Here is a 5,217-nt window from a genome sequence, read left to right as displayed (position 1 = left end):
GTCCCGCCCTGTAACCGAAGTACACTTGGAACACAAAGTAAGCACAAAGTTCGTCGACATGGGCCCGCCCGGGTGGGGTGGCGGGTGGCGGGGCGGGTGAGGCGAGGAGCAGCGGTGGCCCCCCGCCCCACCTACAACAACATTTCCGCCCCGGCTTCAAGTGATTTGGATACTGAGCTCCTTGGCAATTGAAATCCTTTTCGCCCAGCGCGGCCCGGCCCACCCGACCAAAGGACGACCCCGCCCGTTTGCCAACAAACGACCCGACGGGCGCGAGCGCGCGGCGCGGGTGTTCCAAAACGGAGAAGGGCGTTCCACCGGGCGTTCTCACTCACATCTCGGTGGTTGGTCCACGATGGTGCGGTGGTGGGTGTATGGTGGTTGGTTCAGTGCGGTTCGGAAGAGCACATCAACCGTCCGTGTGTGTACAGTTTGGGAGAGGAGGGGGCGAGGGGTCCTTGCCAGGGAGACACACATACACACACACACACACACATCGTCGCGGCGTGGCAGCGAGTAGCGCGGCGGCGTTGCCTGATTTCCTACTGCCCTTGCGGGGGGGGGGGGGGGGGCATCCAAAGCCCCCCCCCCCCCAACACTATCCTTTTACGCCTTGCCTTACACCCCCCCCCCCCCCCCCCCCAGAGGGTCGCCGCCGGCCGCTGCGCCGTGCGCGTCGTGCGTGCGTTATGCGTGCGTCGTGCGTTGGCACCTGGCGTCCGAAAATAGCCCCGCTCACTCGCATGTCGATTAGCCGCGGCGAAAGTTTCGCGCTGCTCTCGACACACACACCCGCCCCGCAGGCAACGCACACACCCACACACAACATTATACCAACACTGCCATATGCGCAACCAAAAGGGCATCATCGCCTCGGAGGAGAAGGACGACGACGACGACGACAAGGCTCCCCATTCTCCCCCCTCCACCCCTGCCCATCCCTCCCCTCTCTCCCCCTCGGCGGCACAGATACACCACACACATACCGCGAGCAGTCAATGAATGGCCTCATTTTTCACATCCTTTCAGCGGCGAAATCCCTTACTTATGCGCGTCATTTCGCTGAAAATCCTATGGCGTCACGTTTCTGACCCCTTGAATCGCGAATATCGGCGAACGCGGCGGAACTCCTCGCGGACTTTGGACTTGGGCGAGCGTCACGGTGAGGGCGGCGGTGGCCGGCGGGCGAGTGCGGGTGAATCGCGGCGGGGCCATCCAATGCCCCGACCCCCTCTGACTGACTGACTCTGTCTCTCCTCTCTCTCTCTCGCACTCACGCCCACGGGGGGAAGCGCGCGCGCAACTGCCAGCAGGACAGGTTGAGTCGGATGAGAAAGACGATCCAACAGCTTTACAAGTGACGCCACGGCCGGCGTATCACATCGCTCCCGTCGCCGCCAAGGTCGAGAAGTGCAGCGGGGAGCCCGAGCCGGAACGGCAGAGAAAGACACTGGAAGGTATAGCTAGAGCGACTCGGATCTTCTGCTGGCTTTGACGGCAAAGCAAAGCAGCCAGCGCTGCTCGGAACTCCCTTTATACTTTCTATGTATTTATAGTCCTGCTTGCAACAGTGCTGTACACGAACAAACTGCTGAAGCTCCGAAAATAAGACCAGCAAGGACGATGACAGCGGACATGTTTCCGATTTTAATAGAATTCCGAGTCGGACGGGTAAAATGACACCACGCCCACTCCACTCCGGGGCACTGGCATTGTAATTATACCCCCTCTTTTCCTCTTTCCACCAAACCTCTACTACTCCGTGGACGCCCTCCTCCTCCTCCTACTCCAACCTTCCGCTGTACGGCGCGTTTGTTTTTTCCCGGGGCGCGGCGGGAGGGCACCACCAACCATCGCGGCGGGCGAGGCGAGCACCAAGCGCAGGAAGAGGAGAGAAGACAGCGCCACTCGCTCATTTCCATCGTCGTTTGCAGCCACTTATTGCTTTTCGGCGTCCTCTTGCCTTGCTCTGGGGCCCCCAGCGCCTTCGCCGTGCTCTCCTCCGAGGGAGAGTGGGCGTGGTGGATACGCCACTCCCGGCCCGGAGTCGCTCCCGCCGCACACCGATACGCGACGACCGCCACCCTCGGGGTTGTCGCGAGGAGAGGCACGGTGCGTCGCGGACCTTTCGTTCGCAGTTCGCACGTGCGTGCGTGTCGAACCTATGACACATTACACTGAAATACGTGTCGGAGCTTAAACTTTGCGAGAACACTGTTTGAAAACACAATTGCTCTTTGAAATATATTTAAAAACATATTTGACGACGCGTTTCAAAATCTAATTTTATTTTTGGAGTCCACCGTCGTCGTTGTCTGTTCCAGGACGCTCCCCCACGCCGTCGTCCTTTAGCCCGTGTGCGTGTACCGAGCCTAGCGGAGCGCGAGCTCTCATCTCGTACCACCCGCATAGAGTACTACGGCGTGGTGCGGCTGTCTGTGTGTGTGTGTGTGTGTGTGTGTGTGTGTGTGTGTGTGCGTGCGTGCGTGCGCGCGAGGGGCGGGCGTAGGACGCGGCGTGCGGGAGCTGAGAGAGAGAGAGAGAGAGAGAGAGAGAGAGAGAGAGAGAGAGCAAGAGAGAGCCATCACCCGCTGACCAAATATATATTATATACTGTGCATGAGGGTGTGTGTGCGAGAGAGAGAGAGAGAGAGAGAGAGAGAGAGAGAGAGAGAGAGAGAGAGAGAGAGATATGAAGAGGAGCTGGAGTTATTCCGGACGCTTATTCGGACGCAGTACTTGTCTGCTCGTCGCCCTCGCGTGCCCCGATAGGAAACAATTTGTCTCCATGGTTATTGACACCCTCCTCTTCTCTCCGAGAGCAGCGCGGGCGCCGCCGGGAGGGACGTGGACGTCGAGAGGTGCTCTCCTCCTTCCTCCTCGTCGTCGTCGTCGTGTCCTCCGCCTGTCCCCGCCAGATGTGTTGGGGTTGGGGCGGGGCGGATCTGATAAGCGAATCACTGCCGCCACAATGTGAATGCCGTCGTCGTGAAGCGAGAAGAGAGAAAAAGCTTCATACTTTTTCTCTCCGGTTTTCCCCGCTGCTCTCCCCTGCCGACTCTAGGGTAGACCACCCGCCCAGCTGCGCTGCACCGCACAACGAGATTTTGCATAACCGCCAGGCGCTCCGTCAGGTCAGGGGTTTGTTTTGTTCCGTCTCCTTTAATTTTCCCGTTGGTCCAGATTCGTAGAGGGTCGCGCACTCTCGACTCCTCGCCGCGCAGGGTCACGTGACTGCCCGCGCTGGAGCACACTAAAGTGCCTATCGGGACTGGATGAGGAGAGCACTAGAGAGCGCCGCGCCCCGATTCCTCCAGCAGCTAAAGACTGACTCAAGAGCTTTTTATACGCTGCGCTTTTGTCTCGGAGAGATAAGCCGTGTTGGCTTCGAGACGTCGCCGTCGTCGTCGTCGTCGTCGTGGGTCCGGAGCAAGTCGGGACCGGGTGCGGCCCGGGTGTGATTAGACAGTCGCGGGGCGGAGTGGGGCCGGGCGGGGCGCGCAGCAGTGTTGGAACAAGAGTCCGTCTGTTTGCTTGGCTCTGCTTTGGTGGCCCTGTCGGCCCCCTTCCTTGCACCCTGAGCCACGTCACGGCACGCCATACCGTCTCGACTCATCCCCCCACCCCTTTTTCTCTCTCCCCTTTTCCCTCACATATCTCTCACATCACACGGACTTGCACACACACAATCTCTTAGTACCAGACTGAAATAACGCACGAATGCCTTACTTATGCGCGTCATTTCGCTGAAAATCCTATGGCGTCACGTTTCTGACCCCTTGAATCGCGAATATCGGCGAACGCGGCGGAACTCCTCGCGGACTTTGGACTTGGGCGAGCGTCACGGTGAGGGCGGCGGTGGCCGGCGGGCGAGTGCGGGTGAATCACCACCCGCCAGGGACCAGTTGGTGGTAGTGGTGGTAGTAGTGCTGCTGCTGCTGCAAGCTGCGAGTGCAGCACAAGGCCAGAGCGCCCATGGCCTTATCACCAGAGCTCAGGCCGCATGCCCGTAGCGGGGCAGAGAGAGAGAGAGAGAGAGAGAGAGAGAGAGAGAGAGAGAGAGAGATAAATATAGCAGAGTGTGCTGACCGGAGCGAGTGCGGCGAGCCATGCGCTGCGGCGTGCGTCGCGACGACGGCCCCGACCGCCCCACCTCGCCCCACCGCTCGGCTCTCGGCTTTCAGTGTGTTACGCACGGGGCCCGACGTGTTGCGTCAACCATAGCCGCCGCCGGTCAGTCGGCGAATGCAATTTCTGTTCAAAGCAAACTTCGACATGCGAAAAGATAAAGGTTGTACGGTGGGAAAATTTTCTTCAAGGTCGCTGTCGGACAGGAAGCATGAGCTAGTCGATGATGAGCGGGCATCGCAGCAGCGCCCCTTGAGACTCCCCGGCGGCGAGGCGAGCAAGCGGCTGGCAGCCCAGGGGCGCCAGGGGTCTAGTTCGCGTCGCGCTGCCAAGTTGACGTAGGTCTGAAGGAGTTGTGTCCCTGCTGCCCCGTCTGGTCGCTCAGCAGTGGAGTTGTTGCCAAGCTTGTGGGTCAGGTTCAAGAGCTCCCCGCAGCAGCCCGGCCCAGAGAGAGCCCAGGCCAGGCCGGCGCCTCGCTGCTGGCACCCTGCTGCAGCAGCAGCGCGGACGGCTAAGCGAGTCAACAGTTGACACATCGCGCGCAGGGTGAGGACCAGGGGGGGGGGGGGGAGGTGCGAAGTTTGCTTGTCGGCCTGTGGCGCCGCGACCATAACAAACTGTTGGTAGCTGGTGAGAGGGGGGGGGGGTGAAGGGAGGGAAACGGGAGTAAAACGAAACGGTCGTGCGACTCAAATCACTTTTGGCGATGGGGGTATTGTGTCTGGGCTCCCTGCGCTCTCCGCACCCTTCGCACAGGGAGAGCTTTTCCTTACTGTAAAACGTAATTTACTTTTCACTCTTAACAGCAAGGATTTGCGCTTTTCTCCGCGCTGCGCCCAACCGGTGCAGCCGGTGCGGTGGTCCGCCTGTGTGTAATATATATTGTATGAATTTGGAGGTGGTGGGGGAAATTATTTGCATAACTTTGTGAAACTGCTTTGCTTTCACTCATTTCCCTGTCAGCTGCTGCTGCTGGTGCTGCCGCTGGTGCTGCCGGTATGGTGTGTGTGGTCGGGCACGGCAAAACGGTATCGCGCTGTGTGCCGGCTGCTGGTCAATGGCTCTCGCGGTGTGTGGGGTGGGGGGGTG

This window comes from Frankliniella occidentalis, unplaced genomic scaffold, assembly GCF_000697945.3.
Source record: "Frankliniella occidentalis isolate FOCC.00 unplaced genomic scaffold, Focc_3.1 Scaffold72, whole genome shotgun sequence".
NCBI classification, from domain to species: Eukaryota; Metazoa; Arthropoda; class Insecta; order Thysanoptera; family Thripidae; genus Frankliniella; species Frankliniella occidentalis.
Note: the sequence above shows the minus strand (reverse complement) of the source record.